At 46.2% G+C, this 22,129-nt stretch overlaps 2 non-coding genes across 2 annotated transcripts; both read left to right on the top strand.

Annotated features, from left to right (window-relative positions):
• Positions 1-8,434: 8,434 nt before the first annotated feature.
• Positions 8,435-8,506, top strand: trnae-cuc (transfer RNA glutamic acid (anticodon CUC)). Its single transcript has one exon. It is a non-coding gene; the product is annotated as a tRNA-Glu (tRNA).
• Positions 8,507-9,702: 1,196 nt separating this feature from the next.
• Positions 9,703-9,774, top strand: trnae-cuc (transfer RNA glutamic acid (anticodon CUC)). The gene has a single exon. It is a non-coding gene; the product is annotated as a tRNA-Glu (tRNA).
• Positions 9,775-22,129: the final 12,355 nt, after the last annotated feature.

Here is a 22,129-nt window from a genome sequence, read left to right as displayed (position 1 = left end):
TACCCCTAGGGATCAGTATTCCCTTATATTTTCGTCCCTTCCCCCAGATTTAGGTGAGAAATGGAAACGGGAATTAGGGGATCATGGGACCACATGGGATGCGTTTAAGACCAACAATCCATCAGATGAGGCGCAACTCACTTTAATGTTCCCAGCACTTAAGCGTGCTCTCCGTAAACCTGTAGATATCTCCAAAATTCTTGATTGTACACCCACTCCTAAGGAGGAGGGTCCTGAATTTTTTGACCGCTTTTGTGGAATTTACACTCTTTATTCTGGTGATGAGACTTTTAATGCGGGCTTGAAATCTCCCCAGTTCAATGCGCTGCTTATGCAGGTCGTGCCTGACCGCATAGCGACCAGTATTAAAACTAATAATATGGATTGGTCCGATAGCTCCAAATCCCACATGCGACGTGCTATCTCTTATTACTGGAGCAATGGCCGTGACAGAGAAGCTTTCAGAAGGGACCCTCCTACACCCAAAATAAAGTCGGAGTTTGTCCAGCGACCCCCTCGCAAGAACCCCCCACCATATGAACGTCACCATGGCCCTCCCCGGCCTTGTCCTCCAACCCGAGACAGTGTCAATTGCTTTAATTGCAGATGGACGGGTCACTACGCTAGGGATTGCCCTGCTCCACGCAGAGACAGGGCACCCCCTCCACGTCGGTATGCTCCCTTCACTGACTCCCACCCCTATTGACTGGCCCGCTCCAATTTCCCGGTTCTCTCTGGCGACCACTCTGAGGAACCCACAGCTACAATTCACATTGAGGGTATTCCCGTCCCCTTCCTCATTGATACAGGGGCAACTGCTTCTACGTTGAATTTGACGTTAGTTAAACAATATTGTTTTCCCCTCTCAGACGATTATGTGGAACTTTCTGGTTTTATGGGTGAGGGGTCTATATACCAACTCACGAAACCCCTTCTGGTTCAATTTAATGACCGTCAATGTTGTATTCCCTTCACTGTCACGCGTACCCTCGGTGTTAATCTTGCTGGCCGTGATCTGTTATGTCCCTTACAAGTTGAGTTTGTTTGCCTTGATGACGGCGTCACGATCTCCACGGCTCCACAAGTCCAGCCTCGAAATTTACCCCTTTTTTTCACTCCCGAATGGTGGTCCGTTGATTTTGATCCCTCCAATTTTTCGCCTCCCTTGCATGTTCCTCATCCACACGTGACCCTTTGCTATGACCACACGGGGTGCTCGCCCGATTTGGAGACCGTATACCAGGACTCCCTCGGGTCCACGGTGGCGGTTACTTTCATTAATCATGCTGACGGAAAAGAGGGCTCTGCATTTCTTGTTGAAGTGCCCCTCGTATTCTGGAATCAGTCTGGACTAGTGGCACCTCACGTTACCCTCACTGTCAATGCAGGCTACAGTGCCAGGTCACTGGGCTTTCTGGTTGCTACCCTCCAAGGAAAATGTGATCCTTTTTATACTGGACGATAGACCTTCCCTGAAGGCACGTTACAGTATTTTTCACAGCCCTTTTGTGTTGATGGTACATTGAACCACCATCGGACCAACCGTTCCTCGTCTCCAGAGATTCCTGCAGACTTATGGGCTGCGTCCAAACACGAAGTTGGTCTTACCAATGTGCCTCCAGTTCTCATTAAGGTTAAGTCCGGTGTGCCCCTGCCCTCCACTTCTCAGTACCCTATTCGCCCTGACGCTGAGGAGGGAATCTCCAGCATGATACAGTCCTTCCTTCAACAGGGAATTTTGGTTCCGTGCCAATCGCCCTGTAACACCCCTATTCTTCCCGTTCCTAAGGTTGGGCGGCCGTCTGAATGGCGTTTGGTCCAGGACCTCCGCCGTATCAATCAGATCGTTGAACCCTTGCATCTCCTGGTCCCTAACCCGGCTACAACCCTCAGTAATATCCCGCCTGAGGCAGCTGTCTTTACCCTTGTGGAATTACAACACGCATTTTTTGCGATACCCCTTGCGGCTGAATCCCAGTATTTGTTTGCCTTCACATTCAAAGGGTACCAGTAAACTTGGACTAGGCTACCACAGGGTTTCATTCATTCACCGACACTCTTCTCACAGGCACTGCACTCCCAATTAGCTACTTTGACACCCCCGGGGGGATCTACTATTATACAGTATGTCGATGACTTACTCCTTGCTAGCCCTGACTTTGCTTCTAACGAGAGCGACTCCATTTATCTGCTCACCCGTCTCCATTCCTGGGGATATGTAATACCGCCTAATAAAGTACACAAAGGACAGAGGCAGGTTAAATTTCTGGGTGCTCTGATAAGCGCTACTGAACGTTCCCTTACGCAGGATCGTATTACTCCCATTTTGCAAACCACACTTCCTACCTCACCAAAGCAGATGAGAGCCTTTTTAGGTTTAGTGAACTTTTGCAAACAATGGATTCCGAATGTTACTGCTCATACCAAGGAGCTTACTCCTTATTCCTCCCAGAATTCACCCCTTAAGTTTGAACTACCCGATTTAGCACAGCAATCTTTTGTTACTCTCAAGAACGCGCTGGCTTCCGCCCCGGCTCTAGGAAGACCTCTTTATGACAGGCCCTTCCAGTTGTATGTTAATGTCCTGGACCTATGTGCCACGGGTGTCTTGACACAGGAACATGGTGACCATGGTTGCCTATTATTCTACTAAATTGGATCCGGTAGCTTGAGGTTTGCCCCCCTGCACTCAAATTCTCACTGCTGTACATGTGTTAGCTCAGACAGCCTCTAATTTGACCCTTCATCAGCCCGTGCATGTGTATACCTCACACTCTGTTGTGGCTCTCCTTACATCTCAGCAGACCCAGCATCTGACACAGGCCCACTTGAGCCGATATGAGGTCTCACTATTACAGAACCCATATCTGTCTTTCCATTACTGTTCCACTTTAAATCCCGCAGCATTCCTCGAACATCCCCCTGACGTACTTGTTGATCCACCACATGATTGTTTGCTTAGGAATCATTTCCTTACCGCACCTCGTACCCGATTTAACTGACCACCCTCTTGATAAGCCTGATCTCACTTTTTATGTTGATGGCAGTTCTTCTATTTCCCAAATGGGTGTCCCGCAATCGGGGTATGCCATTGTTACAGACACTGACATTCTGGAAGCAGCTGCTTTCCAGATTCCAGTCTCGGCGCAGAAAGCTGAGCTATTCGCCCTTACTAGAGCCTGTGTTCTGGCCAAAGACCAAAGTGCGAATGTGTACACAGACTCTAGGTACGCTTTTGGTGTCACCCACGATTTTGGCCGCCTCTGGCAGCAACGTGGGTTCCTTACCTCCGCAGGCTCTCCCATTCTAAATGCTCTTTGGGTTAAAAATCTCCTCGTTGCTATTCAACTTCCTCGTCAATTGGCTATCATTAAATGTGCTGCGCACACTTCCGGGGACACTCCTGTGCAATTAGGAAATGCCCGTGCGGATTCAGCCGCTAAGGCAGCGCCTGCATCAGCCTCTATGATTGTTCCCGCAGGTGGTACACAGGCTTTAAATCAGCTACCTATTCTAGCAACAAAGGGCATGCCAGAGTTAGCTGAAATTCAAAGGTTACAGAGGGACGCCTCTGATTCTGAGCGCACACTATGGAAGTCAATGGGGTGTTCGCACTCGTTGACACAAAACCTCTGGCTTACCCCAGTAGGTCAAGTTTGTATTCCGAATTCTTTATTGCCGATACTTATTGATTATTTGCATTCTTGTACCCATCTTGGCAAGGAGGGAATGGTACAGCTACTTTTGAAAACTTGGTGGCACCCAGATCTGAATACAGCAGCACAAATGCGTCTGGATCGATGTCTTATTTGCATGAAAAATAATAAGGGTAAAGGCATTAAATGCCCTCCCGGAACAACCCCCTTGCCAGATGGTCCTTTTGCCTGCATACAGCTGGATTTTATTGAATTACCTAAAGTACAATGCTATAAATATTGTTTAGTGATCATTGATGTATTTAGTAAATGGATTGAAGCCTTCCCCACCACCAACTGTACTGCACATACGGTGGTAAAATTACTATTGACAGAAATTATTCCCCGATTTGGGATTCCCAGAATGCTGAGCTCAGACAATGGAACACATTTTGTGGCTCGAATCAATTATGAATTATGCGAAGCACTCAAAATTAAACAACAACTGCACTGCGCGTATCATCCACAGGCAGCAGGAATTGTAGAGAGAGCAAATGGGACCTTAAAAGAAAAATTATCTAAATTGACCGAAGAAACTGGATTAAATTGGTTAAAGATATTGCCTTTGGCACTGTTTCACATGAGGGTTACTCCACATTGGCGGTCCGGACTGTCAGCTGCAGAGATAGTCTACGGTCGGCCAATGAGGACTCCCTGGGATGCCCATGAAGAACCCCTAGAGGGAGTAGACCTCCACGTTATGGGAGATAAAATGCTGAGTTATTTGAAGCAATTAACATTTTCTTTAAAGTTTCTCCACTCGCAGGTAAAACAGGCCCATCTCCCAGCAGCAGCCGGAACAAAGATCCCTCGATATCCAGTAGTCAAACCAGGAGACTACGTGCTGATAAAGAATTGGGACAGAGAGAAGTTAGGGCAACGCTGGAGCGGCCCTTTTCAAGTATTGCTGACTACACCGACTGCCGTTAAACTCGAAGGACGTTCGAGTTGGGTACACCTATCGGATTGTAAGAAGATTGGTTTCAGCCCCAACGAGGTTGCAGAATGAGGATCTTCATTATCACATTTGGACTATTTGGACTAATTGGTCTTAATGGCCATTCGACAGTAGGCGAACAAACTGACCAAGAGCTGCGTGCTAATAGCTTTCTATATATGTCATATATTTATGCTGACAGATTGAATGTAAGTAACTGTTGGGTTAGTACCCGTATCCCCATCCATTCCAAGGAGGGGCTACCTCTCCAATCACTCCCATTCCACTTAGCAGAAACAGTTGAGTGGGTACTGCGTCAAAACCGAACACAGGGGTTCGGTGGAGATATGAAAATTTGGAGATTGGCTGGCTATGGGATGACTAGATTTTTAGCCTGGTATCAACCTGGATATCCCCATGTTTCGAATCCCCCTGCCCTTACCATCCCATCGAGCACTGCGCAAGGATCCCGATGTTTTAGTAAATCAGGAGAAGGACCATCAATGGGGCAGAGTAGGTGTAATCTTACAACCGAATGGCAGGGACCGATACCAAACCCTCCAACAAGGGTATGTTTGTTCTTGATTGGTCCAGGGTGTGGAATAAAACATCAAATAGCTCATGGACGCATAATTCCCAGGTACCCTGGATGACAATGGCTGAGAATTTTACGGCCTATAACGAAGTGTAAGACAGCTGTGTCAGCTAAGTGCCAAGTTCAGACCCTGACAAACTAGACAAAGCTAAGAATCCACATAATCGTATCATACAAGGCCAGAAGAGGGAAAATAGTGCCTGACCTTAGTAAAACCTGATAACAAAGCCACGATCCAGGAATGTCCCAATAACACAACCTCCTCATGACCTAGGTCCATCTGCGTCAAGGCATCATGAGGGCAGAGGTGAAAAACAAAATAGGACCACGTCTTAAATCCTCTAAAGACAAAATACTGCAAATAAGCCGAGTCAGGGTCTTTCTATGACAACATGGTTGATCAGAAGTTATGACTGTATTGACATTTTTGAACAAGGTCTGTTTTTGTAAAATGATACAGCTTTTGTATAAATATTGAACGTTTTCTCCATGTCTTTGCGAGCTTGAGAAAGAATGAGCAGGTTTACCTTAACAGCTCTCTCTCTCTCTAACTTTGGTCAATAAAGACGAAGTTAGTTTTATCGAAACCAAGGTGTAAAGTTGTTTTTTTCACAGTATTGAAGTAGGAAAAAATTTAAAAGACGACAGTCAGCATGGATTTATGAAAGGGAAAATCATGCTTGACAAATCGACTGGAATTCAGCAAAATGAGGGAGATGTTGACGCGGAGCTGGGTTCGATTCCCGGGCAGGGCATGATGCTTTATTGTTGTCCAGCAAACCGTTCAATGAAGCTGAATCGCAGTTTCACAGAAAAGAGCTCTGCCAGAATCAGTTAAGTGAGATTTGTTGTTTCACATCAGAGCTTAAAAAGTCCAAGTGCAGCAGGTCGAGAACAAGTACAGATGCTGGAAGAGACGGAGAGATGTTGACGTCAGCCAAAATGTGGGTGGTAATGGGCCAGATGTTATTGCTCACCAGACACAAGTATCTCCCAGATTTGGGTGCAAATCTCGGGTGTGGCATCAGGAAAATGTCTCACTCAAATTATTCAGTGCATTGAGGTCTCAGGAGCTGAATACAACGAAAGAAGCATAAGTCATTTAGGGATTATGTAAATGCTGCGCGGAGGTTAAGTGAGCGGGGTATAATCTACCTGCATGTTTCTGAGCCTGTGCTCGGTGTGTTGGGAGGTTTGCTCCTGGTTGGAGTGTCCACGGGATGGGCAATAACCCGCTAATTGAAGCTGCAGTCCCCGCGTTCTGCTGGCAGCGGGTGAATGGAGAGTTTGGGTAAAATCCTGCTGCTTGTCCCTCTCTCACCCACTGTGGAGCCGGGGAAGAAAGAATCTCATTCAAAACTTGTGGAAGTATAAATGTCACAAGGCTGTGAGATGACGTGTGTTAATGTTTAACAACAAATCGGAACGTGGAAGCTTTGCCTCATAGTTACAGATGAGTAAGTTTCTTACTTATGCCCAGTATGAAACAGGGGAGTTCGTGTATGTTAAGCAAACGTGAGTTTCACGTCAGAAAAAGATCAACAAAAATTCTAATATTGATTAAAACTTAATTGCGGAAAGGATTAACTGTCAATGTTTTGAAAAATTGAAATGAGTTATTTGGAATTACTAATGAATGTCCGCCGGATAAGTTTCACAGCAGCCACAGTGATAAGGTTGGTGGGTTTAGGAAATTGGAAGTTACACATGAGCAGCTTTTGGGAATATTTCACCTCACTGTCGATTTCATGTTACAGCGAACAACAATCGGTGTTGTGATTGGCTGAAGATGTCACTTGTGTTCATTTTAAACATGTAATTTTGTATACTTCTAATGAAAACTCGGAAACCAAAACAAAAGGTGAATGATATACTGTAAACCCAGGTTACATTTTTTTCCGTGTCAGTTTCTCTGGTGGTCTAGTGGTTAGGATTCGGCGTTTTCACCGCCGCTGCCCGGGTTCGATTCCCGAACAGGGAATGATCAATTATTGTTGTCCAGCAGAATGTTCAATGAAACTGAATCGCAGTTTCACAGAAAAGAGCTGTGCCAGAATCAGTTCAGTGACATTTGTTGTTTCACATCAGAGCTGAAAAAGTCACAAGTGCAGCAGGTGGAGAACAAAGACAGGGGCAGGAAGAAACGGACAGTGATTGGCTGCAAAGTGAGAGAGATTATGAAGCAAGCGAAAATTTGAGTGGTATTGGGCCAGATTTTGATGCTCACACAGACACAATAATCCCCCCCCCCCCCCACCCCCCCACCCCACACACACACACGATCAGGGGCCGAATCTCGGGCGTGATGACAAGAAAACTTCGAACTCAAATTATTCAGTCCATTGAGGTCACAGGAGCTGAATACAACAGAAGAAGCTCAAAGGAAATGATACTCACTGAGGGATTGTGTAAATGCTGCTCGGAGGTTAAGTGAGCGGGGTATAATCTACCTGCATGTTTCTGAGCCTGTGCTCGGTGTATTGGGAGCTTTGCTCCTGGTTACAGTGTCCCCGGGATGGGCAGTTAGCCGCTGATTGAAGCTGCAGTCCCCGCGTTCTGCTGGCAGCGGGTGAATGGAGAATTAGGGTAAAATCCTGCTGCTTGTCCCTCTCTCACCCACTGTGGAGCCGGGGAAGAGAGAAACACATTCCAAAAGTGTAAATGTCACAAGGCTGTGAGATGACGTGTTGTGTTAATGTTTAACAACAAATCGAAACGAGGAAGCTTTGCCTCATAATTACAGATGAGTAAGTTTTAATGTTCGTGCCCTGTCTGAAACAGGGGAGTTTGTTTATGTTCAGCAAACGTGATAGTTTCACTTCAGAAAAAGATCAACATAAACTGGAAACTTCAAATTTTGATCAAAACTTAATTGCGACAAAAAATGTTTTTAACAATTGAAATGAGTTATTCCTATTTACTGATGAATGTCTGCCCGATGTTGCGTTGTAAGTTTCACAGGAGCCACAGTGATCAAGTTGGTGGGTTTAGGAAATTGGAAGTTACACATGAGCAGCTTGCTGGGCTATTTCACCTCACTGTCGATTTCGTGGTCCAGCGAACAACAATTGCTGTTGTGATTAGCTTAAGATGTCACTTGTGTTCATTTTAAACATGTAATTTTGTATACTTCTAATAAAAACTGGGAAATAAGAATGAAAGGCGAATGATATACTGTCAGACGGGTTAAAACTCTGTTTGTCAGTTTCCCTGGTTGTCTAGTGGTTAGGATTCGGCGCTCTCACCGCCGCGGCCCGGGTTCAATTCCCGCTCAGGGAATGATGAATTATTATTGTCCACCAAACTGTTCAACGAAGCTGAATCGCAGTTTCACAGAAAAGAGCTCTGCCAGAATCAGTTAAGTGATATTTGTCGTTTCACATCAGAGCTTAAAAAGTCACAAGTGCATCAGGTCGAGAACAAATACAAAGGCAGGAAGAAACGGTCAGTGATTGGCTGCAATGCAAGTGAGAGAGATGTTGACGCATCGCAAATCTGCGTGGTATTGGGCCAGATAATATTGCTCTCACAGACAGAAATATCTCCCCGATCTCGGTGCAAATCTCCAACGTGACGACAAGAAAACTTCTCACTGAAATTATTCAGTCCATTGAGGTCACAGGATCCGAATACACCTCAAGAAGCTCAAAGGATGTTCCACTGACTGAGGAATTGTGTAAATGCTGCTCGGAGGTTAAGTGAGCGGGGTATAATCTACCTGCATGTTTCTGAGCCTGTGCTCGGTGTATTGGGAGCTTTGCTCCTGGTTACAGTGTCCCCGGGATGGGCAGTTAGCCGCTGGTTGAAGCTGCAGTCCCCGCGTTCTGCTGGCAGCGGGTGAATGGAGAATTAGGGTAAAATCCTGCTGCTTGTCCCTCTCTCACCCACTGTGGAGCCGGGGAAGAGAGAAACACATTCCAAAAGTGTAAATGTCACAAGGCTGTGAGATGACGTGTTGTGTTAATGTTTAACAACAAATCGGAACGAGGAAGCTTTACCTCATAATTACAGATGAGTAAGTTTTAATGTTCCTGCCCTGTCTGAAACAGGGGAGTTTGTGTCTGTTCAGCAAACGTGATAGTTTCACTTCAGAAAAAGATCAACATAAACTGGAAACTTCAAATTTTGATCAAAACTTAATTGCGACAAAAAATGTTTTTAACAATTGAAATGAGTTATTTCTATTTACTGATGAATGTCTGCCGGATGTTGCGTTGTAAGTTTCACAGGAGCCACAGTGATCAAGTTGGTGGGTTTTGGAAATTGGAAGTTACACATGAGCAGCTTGTTGGGCTATTTCACCTCACTGTCGATTTCATATTCCAGCGAACAACAATTGCTGTTGTGATTAGCTAAAGATGTCACTTGTGTTCATTCTAAATATGTAATTTTGTATATTTCTAATTAAACCTGGGAAATAAGAATGAAAGGCGAATGATATACTGTCAGACGGGTTAAAACCCTGTTTGTCAGTTTCCCTGGTTGTCTAGTGGTTAGGATTCGGCGCTCTCACCGCCGCGGCCCGGGTTCAATTCCCGGTCAGGGAATGATGCTTTATTGTTGTCCAGCAGAATGTTCAATGAAGCTGAATCGCAGTGTCACAGAAAAGAGCTGTGCCAGAATCAGTTCAGTGACATTTGTCGTTTCACATCAGAGCTGAAAAGGTCACAAGTGCAGCAGGTGGAGAACAAAGACAGGGGCAGGAAGAAACGGTCAGTGATTGGCTGCAAAGTGAGAGAGATTATGAAGCAAGCGAAAATTTGAGTGGTATTGGGCCAGATTTTGATGCTCACACGGGCACAATAATCCCCCCCCCCCCCCCCCCCACGCCGATCAGGGTCCGAATCTCGGGCGTGATGACAAGAAAACTTCGAACTCAAATTATTCAGTCCATTGAGGCCACAGGAGCTGAATACAACAGAAGAAGCTCAAAGGAAGGGCCACTCACTGAGGGATTGTGTAAATGCTGCTCGGAGGTGAAGTGAGCGGGGTATACTGTACCTGCATGTTTCTGAGCCTGTGCTCGGTGTATTCTGAGCTTTGCTCCTGGTTGGAGTGTCCCCGGGATGGGCAGTAACCCGCTGATTGAAGGTGTAGTCCCCGCGTTCTGCTGGCAGCAAGTGAATGGAGAGTTCGGGTAAAATCCTGCTGCTTGTCCCTCTCTCATCCACTGTGGAGCCAGGTGGAGAACAAATACAGAGGCAGGAAGAAACGGACAGTGATTGGCTGCAAGGTGAGAGAGATGCTGACGCAAGCGAAAATCTGGCTGGTATTCTGCCAGATTTTGTTTGAATTTGGTAAATGCCATTGTTTGGTGGAAGTTGGTTCCTAGGTCATACCAGAGGTTGAACTGTGTAAATTCAGGATCACTTCACTACAGAGCATCCCACACACACAGTGAGTCTCCGGGGACGCTGCCTCAGCCCAGAGTTTTCCACACACACAGTGACTGTCCCGGGACGCTGCCTCAGCCCAGAATGTCCCACACATACAGTGAGTGTCCCGTGACATCCCAGCGCGTCCCCCACACACAGTGAGTGTTCCGGTACGCTGCCAAAGACATGACGGCGATCCGGCAGCGGGAGCTTCGAGAAGCAACAAAGAGCCAATTGACAAATGTAGCCCCGCACAATCAAGCTCCCTCCAGTTCCCCACCATCACCAGTGCGGACTGGCTGTCTGGGATTGCCTGTCTGGGTCTGCCTGTCTGGGTCTGCCTGTGTGGGACTGCCTGTCTGGTTCTGCCTGCCTGGGTCTGCCTGTCTGTGCCTGCCTGTCTGGGTCTACCTGTCTGGGACTGCCTGGCTGGGACTGCCTGTCTGGGTCTGCCTGTCTGGTTCTGCCTGCCTGGCTCTGCCTGTCTGGGACTGCCTGTCTGGGTGTGCCTCTCTGGGTGTGCGTGTGTGGGAGTGCCTGTCTGGGTCTACCTGTCTGGTTCTGCCTGCCTGGCTCTGCCTGTCTGGGTCTGCCTGTCTGGGACTGCCTGTCTGGGTGTGCCTCTCTGGGTGTGCGTGTGTGGGAGTGCCTGTCTGGGTGTGCCTCTCTGGGTGTGCGTGTGTGGGAGTGCCTGTCTGGGCCTGCCTGTCTGGTTCTGCCTGCCTGGCTCTGCCTGTCTGGGACTGCCTGTCTGGGACTGCCTGTCTGGGTGTGCCTGCCTGGCTCTGCCTCTCTGGGTCTGCCTGTCTGGGACTGCCTGTCTGGTTCTGCCTGTCTGGTTCTGCCTGCCTGGCTCTGCCTGTCTGGGACTGCCTGTCTGGGTGTGCCTCGAATACTAGCAGAGTGTGCAATGGATTGGACGTGAATTCATCTTTTTCTTCGCTAAATTGCTCTGCTCTTATGAATATGGACACAGCTTGGCTACACAAGGTTACAAGTGTGCCTGGGCGTTTTTTGAGGAAAGAGCAATGCACTGGGCAGTCCACATTCTCGTTATAATAATAATCTTTCCTCCTGTCACAAGTCGGCTTACATTAACACTACAGTGAAGTTACTGTGAGAATACATTGAGGGCTCAACGTTAGCATTCAATCCACACCCAGAGAGCTATCGAGGCCCCCACATTACACAGAATTGTTTCCTGTTCAATGGCAGCTGAGTGGTCAGAATCTCGCTCCTGCATTTTGCACGGACACCGCAGAATGTCAAAATATTTATTCGATGGGGAAGAGAATTGGCAACTAACTGAAAAGAGGTTAAAATCTGATCTGTGCGGTGATCAGGCTTGTATATTTCTAAAATCGTTCAGAGGATAAACGACACAAAATATGACAATGTAACTGGGATTGGATAATATTTATACGTGGACGATAACGGTGAATTATTACAGCATTGGACTGTTGGCATTATTTAAATATTTTCCGGATCAGAATGAATGGATATTTCACCCCATTCCTTAACTCGTCTCGGAATTTACTCTGTGTCCCAGCATAAATAAACGGGTTGCTGCAGTAACTGAGCACCTGCAAGATAATTCCGCTTTCCTCCAGAATATAATTTGATTCCTCGAAGTTGGAGCCAGAGAAATAAGTAGTTCCCGCAATCCTAGCGTAGAGGAAGGCAATCACAGTTAACACATAGGACAGGATGAAGCTGCCCGAGATGGCGACCAGTAAAACAATGGACTTTCTCCGCTGCTCTATCTCTGGGTCACTCTCATTCTCTCCATTGTTCTGGCTCCTGAGTCTCCTGCGGGCTCTGTTGGCCACTCGGATGTTTCTGATGGTCAGAGCATTGAGCAATATAATCAGAATGAATGGGAGACAAGGGGTGGAAATGCGGATTGTCCATTCATATGCGATCCATACTGGTGATGTATAAAACATGACCTTTACACTGCAGAACCACGGCACGTCATTAATTATGTACAACGGTTTATAAATCAAATACAGGAAAGAAGATGCAAAAAAGCAACATATACAAATTGCCACGATGGCAACTGCCGCTGGCTTCGCTCTGCAATATTTTGTTTTCAGATTTTGGCAACAAATTGCCACGTATCTGTCAAAGGTGAAAGCCACTGTTAGCCATACAGAAACTCCAAACACTGTGCAGTTTAGGACAGCCCGGCAACGACATACGTGTGTGATGGACAGGAAAGTGAATGGGAAATAAATGCCAGCAATCCGGTTTAGTATCACAGAGCTGATAGTGACCATGAGGTCTGACACTGCCATAGACACCAAGTAGCAGGTGATACATCGGGAGAAGCCACATCTTCCTCGGGACAGGATCACGATCGCTGCCAAGTTTGCTGCAACAATTAGAAATTAAAGAGAGAGAGATGGATGAGTAGAATGTGTGCTGGTGAGATTACGACAGCAGCTAAATTACACTTACATCCAAAGAAAAATCATAATTTTAGTGGCTTATTTGTGAAATCTCCACCTTTTCTCTTGGTAGTTTCTTGTCAATGCTCAACCCCGACATAGAAACATAGAAAATAAGTGCAGGAGTAGGCCATTCGGCCCTTTGAGCCTGTACCACCATTCAATATGATCATGGCTGATCATATAAATTCAGTATCCCATTCCCACTCTCTCTCCATACCCTTGATCCCTTTCGCCACAAGGGCCACGCCCAGCTCCCTATTGAATATGTCCAATGAACTGGACCCAACAGCTTTCTGTGGTAGAGAATTCCACAAGCTCACAACTCTCCGAGAGACGACGTTCTTCCTCACCTCAGTCCTGAGTGGCTTACCCCTTATTCTCAGGCTCTGACCCCCTAGTTCTGGAAGTCTTTAACATCGGGAACATTCTTCCTGTATTTAGCCTGTCCAGTCTGTAGCCACCTGGGTTGGCCACTTCCCGACTTAAAATGGAGAACCGCAAAGACCGAAGGGAAATTCAGCCAACACAGGCAAAGGCTAGCAAGTACAGAAATCATGTGTATTGAAACCTGTAAAAAACCAGACAGCACTGAAACCAGCAGCCATCTACATAGCGATGAGCAATTCCAAGGCACAATTGCAACAGTTAAGGTGAATAAAGCCAAGCCAGACTCCTCGGCGCCAGCAGGAGCCAAGACAAAGGAAGGCCAACGGATATTTAGGGACCACCCAGCGATCAGGGAACAACTCCAGTATTGGAGAAATCGATCCAAGTGATCGGAACGCAGTCCAACCACTTGGAACCAGGTACGGGGTCCGTCCCTGGGGACTATAAAGTAAAGCCGCCAAGTTCGAATTGTTCTTCTTGGGTAGGGTCACTCAGCAACGTGAAGCAACCCCTGAGAGTGAACTGTCCAGCGGCCGCACCAACCAAGTAAGTCTCAAGTCAATGCTCGCTACGAGATAGGCGCTCCTAGCTACCAGTACATACCAGCTTTTGAATCCTGCAGACTCAGGGCCTGAACGAAAGGCCATTTGTTCCCCTGACCTGGTGGGTCAGTTCCGAAGCTAAATATAGGCCTTTTAGTGATAGGAATAGTCTAGAAAGTAGAATTTATGCATGAATAGTGATTTACTGTGTATAATAAATGTGTTTTGATTTGAATCTTACTAATTGGTGTGTTAAGTTATTGATCAGTCCTTGAACTTGAACCTCGTGGCGGTATCACAAAGATACCCGGCGACTCTAGAGCAAAGGTTAAACAAACAGAGCAAATTACGAATTAAGAGCCAACCGAGAGATAGCAACAAGTCCCATCAGGATTTTATATGTTTCTATGAGATCCCTTCTCATTCTTCTAAACTCCAGTGAGTACAAGCCCAGTCGATCCAGTCTTTCTTCATATGTCAGTCCTGCCATCCTGGGAATTAGTCTGGTGAATCTTTGCTAGACACCCTCAATAGTAAGGATGTCCTTGCTCAAACTCGGACACCAAAATTGCACACAATACTCAAGGTGTGACCTCACCAAGGCCCTGTATAACTGCAGCAAGACACCCCTATTCCTATACTCAAATCCTCTCGCTATGAAGGCCAGCATGCCATTAACTTTCCTCACCACCTGCTGTACCTGCATGCAAACCTTCAGCGACTGTTCCACCATGTCACCCAGGTCTCGTTACACTTCCCCTGTTCCTAAACTGCCACCATTCAGATAATAATCTGTCTTCCTGTTTTTGCCACTAAAGTGGATAACCTCACATTTACCCATATTATATTGCATTTGCCAAGTATATGACCGCTCAGCCAGCCTGTCGAAGTCACCCTGCAGCCTCTTTGCATCCTCCTCACTGCACACTCTGCCACCTAGCTTAGTGTCATTTGCAAATTTTGAGATATTGCATGCAATTCCTTCGTCCAAATCATTAGTGTATTTTGTGAACAGTTGGGGTCCCAGCACTGAACCCTGCAATACGCCACTAGTCACTGCCTGCCACCCTGAAAAGGACCCATTTAGTCCCACTCCCTGATTCCTGTCTGCCAACCAATTTTCTATTTACATCAATACATTACCACCACCCCCAACCCCTCCCCCCCCCCCCCCCCCCCGCCCCTAAGTCCGGATACACAACATCCACTGCTTCACCATTGACCACTCTACTGGTCACATCCTCAAAAAATTCCAGAAGGATTGTCAAGCTTGATCTCCCTTTGGTGAATCCATGCTGACTTGGACCGATCCTGTCCCCACTTTCCAAATGTTCAGTTATTTCATCCATAGTAATTGACTCCAGTATTCTCTCCACCACCGATGTCAGGCTAGCCGTTCTATGATTCCCAATTTTCTCACTCCCTCCCTTTTTTAAAATTGGGGTTACATGACCAACTCCTTTTCTGTGCTAAAAATCGCTAATGTATTTTATTGACACTGAACTGTGTGAATGAGACAACAATGTACAATAATCTAGTAGACCATGCCGGAGAACATAACGGTTATCAGAAATAACATGAACCAAACTCATGGGCACCACATCATCAAGTAGAAAAAATAAAATCAATAACGTATTACACAACATCTCTAACTACTTTATACTTTACAGAATAGAATCCCTACAGTACAGAAGAAGACCATTCGGCTCATTGAGTCTGCACCAACCCTCTGAAAGAGCACCCAGGCCCACTCCCCCGGCCTATCTCCATAATCCTGTAACCCCATCTAAACCTTTTCAGATTCAGGGACAATTTAGCATGGACAATCCACCTAACCATCACATCTTTGGACTGTGGGAGGAAACCGGAGCACCCGGAGGAAACCCACGCACACACGTGGAGGACAACCTCCACACAGGCCGGAACTAAACCTGGGTGCGTTGTGCTTTGAGGCAGCAGTGCTAACCACTGTTACCCCTGAATAATATATGCAATAACAGAGCCCCAAAATAAATTAATAACAGCACTTGTATTTAAAATGTGTTACATCCGGCTAGGCCGTGAAGTGATCTCTTCATGTGAATGAATTGAAAACTATCACCCATTGGTAAACTCGTCAATCACATTGTTTGATAAAATTCTCAAGCTGAGAGCAGCGAAGGGACAATTATTGATTTAGGAATTTGAGTAGTGATGTTGTCTAAACCCACTGTTAACTCCGAGATCTTCTCCTCGTAGCTGCCTGAGCCTTTTGGTGTCAAAACGTGCCAGAAGAAGTGACAGATGATAAAGGGTCATTTGGAACAAAATGCCCACAATGACCATAAGACCATAAGACATAGGAGCAGAATTAGGCCACTCGGCCAATCGAGTCTGCTCCGCCATTCAAGCATGGCTGATATTTTTCTCAACCCCATTCTCCTGCCTTCTCCCCATAACACCTGAACCCCCTATTGATCAAAAACCTATCTGTCTCTGTCTTAAAGACACTCAGTGATTTGGCCTCCAAAGCCTTCTGTGGCAAAGAGTTCCACAGATTCACCACCCTATGGCTGAAGAAATTCCTCCTCATCTCTGTTTTAAAGGCGTGTCCCTTTATTCTGAGATTGTGTCATCTGCTTCTAGCTTTTCCTACAAGTGGAAACATCCTCTCAACATAAGTTTCAATAAGATCCCCCCTCATCCTTCTAAACTCCAACAAGTAAAGACCCAGAGTCCTCAACCGTTACTCATATGGCAAGCTCTTCATTCCAGGGGTAATTCTTGTGAACCTCCTCTGGACCCTTTCCAAGGCCAGCATATCCTTCCTTAGATAAGGGGCCCAAAACTGCTCACAATGCTCCAAATAGATTCTGACCAGAGCCTTATACAGCCTTAGAAGTACATCGCTGGTCTTGTATTCTAGCTGTCTCGACATGAATGCTAACATTGCATTTGCTTTCCTAACTGCCAACTGAACCTGCACGTTAACCTTAAGAGAATCATGAACAAGGACTCCCAAGTCCCTTTGTGCTTCTGATTTCCTAAGCATCTCCCCATTTAGAAAATAATCTATACCTCCATTTCTCCTTCCAAAGTGCATAACCTCACACTTTTCCACATTGTATTCCATCTGCCACTTCTTTGCCCACTCTCCTAGCCTATCCAAGCCCTTCTGCAGCCCGCCTGCTTCCTCAGTACTACCTGTCTTTTTGCAGATCTTTGTAACATCTGCAAACTTAGCAACAATGCCTTCAGTTCCTTCTTCCAGATCATCAATGGATATTGTGAAAAGTTGTGGTCCCAGCACCGACTCCTGAGGCACACCACTAGTCACCGGCTGCTGTCCTGAAAATCAAGGTTCACCCGAGGAAGGAGTTGCCCTCCGAAAGCTAGTAACTCGAAAGAAACCTATTAAACTTTAACCTGGTGTTGTAAGAATTCTTAATGTTAAAAACAGAATAGAATTATGTTTACTCCGTGTTAGCAGCGTGATACTCCACACACACAGTGACAGTGTGGACAAAAGGATAATAATAATAAACGTTATTGTCCCAAGTAGGCGTACATTAACAATGCAATGAAGTTACTGTGAAAAGCCCCTTGTCGCCACATTCCGGCGCATGTTCGGGTACACAGAGGGAAAATTCAGAATGTCCAAATTACCTAACAGGACATCTTTCGGGACTTGTGGGAGTCGATTTCAGCGGGTGCGGTGCGCAAGTGATTTCTGGGAGGGAGGTTTCTCCTTTAAAAACACTTACCTTCACAGGAGCAGTCCAGTCGATTTCAGCGGGAGCGGTGCGCAAGTGATTTCTGGGAGGTAAGTTTCTCCTTTAAAAACACTTACCTTCACAGGAGCAGGCCAGTCGATTTCAGCGGGAGCCGTGGGCAAGTGATTTCTGGGAGGTAAGTTTCTCCTTTAAAAACACTTACCTTCACAGGAGCAGGCCAGTCGATTTCAGCGGGAGCGGTGCGCAAGTGATTTCTGGGAGGTAAGTTTCTCCTTTAAAAACACTTACCTTCACAGGAGCAGGCCAGTCGACTTCAGCGGGAGCGGTGCGCAAGTGATTTCTGGGAGGTAAGTTTCTCCTTTTAAAAAAACACTTCTTTTCTGTTTTATTTTTTTCGACCCGCGGACTTCTGGGAAGAACACCCCCCCCCCCCCCCCACCCTCCCCAACCAATAAATTGTAGTGTAGTGTCTCCCACCCGCCCTCCTCCTCTAACCTAGTAGTAAGACCCATTGGTGTGAGGTAAGTGCCATATTATATTATTATTAGCATTATTATATTATATTATTAGCATTGCGCAGGTCAAGGAGACACAGCCGGAGTGAGAGAGATGCAGACAGTGAGAATTTGCTAGTTTGGTGCAGCAAGGTAACCCAGGAAAGGTAAGTGGTTAATCTCATTGTGCTGATTTTCAGTTAAAAGTGCAGGGTAGTGTCTGATTGATTGAAGCTGCCCCCACCATAAACTTAAATTAAACTAATTAATTAATTAGTGATGGCTGGTCAGGTGATGTGCTTGAGCTGCTTGATGTGGGAGCTGGCAGATCCCATTGCGAGCTGCAGCGACCACATCTGCAGTAAGTGTTGGCTGCTCGAAGAGCCCCGGCTCAGAGTTGATGAGCTGGAGTCTGAGCTTCAAACACTGAGGCACATCCGGGAGGGGGAGACTTACCTGGACACTGTGTTTCAGGAGGCAGTCACACCTATCAGAGTAAGTAGTTTAAATCCTGCTAGTGGCCAGAGACAGCAGGGTGTGACTGCAAGTCAGGCAGGTAAAGGGAACCAGCAGTCAGGAACTCAGGAACTCAGGAGCCTCAGCCCTTGACTCTGTCCAACAGGTATGAGGCACTTGCTCCCTGTGTGGATGGCGAACAGGGTTGCAGGAAGGATGAGTCAGCTGACCAAGGCACCATGGTTCAGCAGGCCATTCAAGGGGAGGGAGTAAGGTAGGCAAGTTGTAGTTGTAGGGGATTCTATTATCAGGGGGATAGATAGTATCCTTTGTGAGCAGGATAAAGAGTCCCGCATGGTATGTTGCCTGCCCAGTGCTAGGGTGCGGGACATCTCTGACCGGCTTGAAAGGATACTGGAGAGGGAGGGGGAGGATCCAGTTGTTGTGGTCCATGTCGGTACCAACAACATAGGAAAGAGGACCTGTTTAGAGATTATAAAGAGCTAGGATTCAAATTAAAAAATAGGTCCTCAAGGGTCATAATCTCCGGATTACTGCCCGAGCCACGTGCAAATTGGCATAGGGAGGCAAGAATAAGGGAAGTTAACACGTGGCTGAAAGAGTGGTGTGGGAATGAGGGGTTCCTTTTCATGTGAGACTGGCATCAGTTTTGGGACAGGGGGGACCTATACCGTTGGGATGGTCTCCACCTGAACCGAGCTGGGACCAGTGTTCTGGCGAAAAGAGTAAATAGGGAGGTCAATAGGACTTTAAACTAAAGATTTGGGAGGGGGGGGGGGAAGGGAAAGTCAGGGAACCAAGAGGTGAAGTAATCAGTGGGAAGCGTAGCTGCTTAGGAATACAAAAAAGCACGAAAAGACAGAACTCAGGAGAGGTTACAATAGTCCCCATCCCACAAAATATGACACAGTGTATGGAAAGGCTCAGTAAACCAAGGTCCACCACACTAAGAAAACAAAAAGGGACGGTCAATAGAGTAAAGTGCTATATTTAAATGCGCGCAGTGTATGGAACAAGGTAGATGCGCTTGTGGCCCAGATTGCGACTGGCAGGTATGATGTGGTAGGCATCACAGAGACATGGTTGCAGGGGGTTCAGGACCAGGGATTCACAACCTATCGAAAAGACAGAGAGGTGGGCAGAGGGGGCGGGGTTGCCTTGTTAATTAGGAATGAAATTAAATCAATAGGACTAAACGACATGGGGTCGGATGATATGGAGTCTGTGTGGGTAGAGTTGAGGAACCACAAAGGCAAAAAAACCATAATGGGAGTTATGTACAGGCCTCCTAACAGTGGTCAGGACCAGGGGCACAAGATGCACCACAAAATAGAAAGTGCATGTCAGAAAGGCAAGGTCACCGTGATCATGGGGGACTTTAATATGCAGGTGGACTGGGAAAATAATACTGCCAGTGGACCCAAGGAAAGGGAATTCATTGAATGTTTACAGGAGGGCTTTTTGGAACAGCTTGTGATGGAGCCCACGAGGGAACAGGCCATTCTGGACTTAGTGTTATGTAATGAGCCAGACTTGATTAAAGATCTTAAAGTAAGGGAGCACTTAGGAGGCAGTGATCATAATATGGTCGAATTCAATCTCCAATTTGAAAGAAAGAAGGTAGAATCAGATGTAAAGGTGTTACAGTTAAATAAAGGTAACTACAGGGGCATGAGGGAGGAACTGATGAAAATCGACTGGGAGCAGAGCCTAGTGGGAAAGACAGTAGAACAGCAATGGCAGGAGTTTCTGGGAGTAATTGAGGACACAGTACAGAGGTTCATCCCAAAGAAAAGAAAGGTTATCAGAGGGGGGATTAGGCAGCCATGGCTGACAAAGGAAGTTAGGGAATGCATCAAAGCAAAAGAGAAAGCCTATAATGTGGCAAAGAGTAGTGGGAAGTCAGAAGATTGGGAAGGCTACAAAAACAAACAGAGGATAACAAAGAGAGAGATAAGGAAAGAGAGGATCAAATTTGAAGGTAGGCTAGCCAGTAACATTAGGAATGATAGTAAAAGTTTATTTAAATACATTAAAAACAAACGGGAGGCAAAAGTTGACATTGGGCCGCTCCAAAATGACGCTGGTAATTTTGTGATGGGAGACAAGGAAATAGCTGAGGAACTGAATAAGTACTTTGTGTCAGTCTTCACAGAAGAAGACATGAATAATATCCCAACAATTCCGGAGAGTCAGGGGGCAGAGTTGAATATGGTAGCCATCACAAAGGAGAAAGTGCTAGAGAAACTAAGAGGTCTAAAAATTGATAAATCTCCGGGCCCAGATGGGCTACATCCTAGAGTTCTAGAATCCTAGAGATAGCTGAAGAAATAGTGGAGGCGTTAGTTATGATCTTTCAAAAGTCACTGGAGTCAGGGAAAGTCCCAGAGGATTGGAAAATCGCTGTTGTAACCCCCTGATCAAGAAGGGAACAAGGAAAAAGCTGGAAAATTATAGGCCAATTAGCCTAACCTCGGTTGTTGGCAAGATTCTAGAATCCATTGCTAAGGATGAGATTTCTAAATTCTTGGAAGTGCAGGGTCGGATTAGGACAAGTCAGCATGGATTTAGTATGGGGAGGTCGTGCCTGACAAACCTGTTAGAGTTCTTTGAAGAGATAACAAATAGGTTAGACCAAGGAGAGCCAATGGATGTTATCTATCTTGACTTCCAAAAGGCCTTTGATAAGGTGCCTCATGGGAGACTGCTGAGTAAAATAAGGGCCCATGGTATTCGAGGCAAGGTACTAACATGGATTGACGATTGGCTGTCGGGCAGAAGGCAGAGAGTTGGGATAAAAGGTTCTTTTTCGGAATGGCAACTGGTGACGAGTGGTGTCCCGCAGGGTTCAGTGTTGGGGCCACAGCTGTTCTCTTTATATATTAACGATCTAGATGACGGGACTGGGGGCATTCTGGCTAAGTTTGCCGATGATACAAAGATAGGTGGAGGGGCAGGTAGTATGGAGGAGGTGGGGAGGCTGCAGAAAGATTTAGACAGTTTAGGAGAGTGGTCCAAGAAATGGCTGATGAAATTCAACGTGGGCATGTGCGAGGTCTTGCACTTTGGAAAAAAGAATAGAGGCATGGACTATTTTCTAAACAGTGACAAAATTCATAATGCTGAAGTGCAAAGGGACTTGGGAGTCCTAGTCCAGGATTCTCTAAAGGTAAACTTGCAGGTTGAGTCCGTAATTAAGAAAGCAAATGCAATGTTGTCATTTATCTCAAGAGGCTTGGGATATAAAAGCAGGGATGTACTTCTGAAGCTTTATAAAGCATTAGTTAGGCCCCATTTAGAATACTGTGAGCAATTTTGGGCCCCACACCTCAGGAAGGACATACTGGCACTGGAGCGGGTCCAGCGGAGATTCACACGGATGATCCCAGGAATGGTAGGCCTAACATACGATAAAAGTCTGAGGATCCTGGGATTATATTCATTGGAGTTTAGGAGGTTGA

Source organism: Scyliorhinus torazame, chromosome 5, assembly GCF_047496885.1.
Source record: "Scyliorhinus torazame isolate Kashiwa2021f chromosome 5, sScyTor2.1, whole genome shotgun sequence".
NCBI lineage: Eukaryota > Metazoa > Chordata > Chondrichthyes > Carcharhiniformes > Scyliorhinidae > Scyliorhinus > Scyliorhinus torazame.
This window is presented reverse-complemented; position numbering and strand designations above follow the sequence as displayed.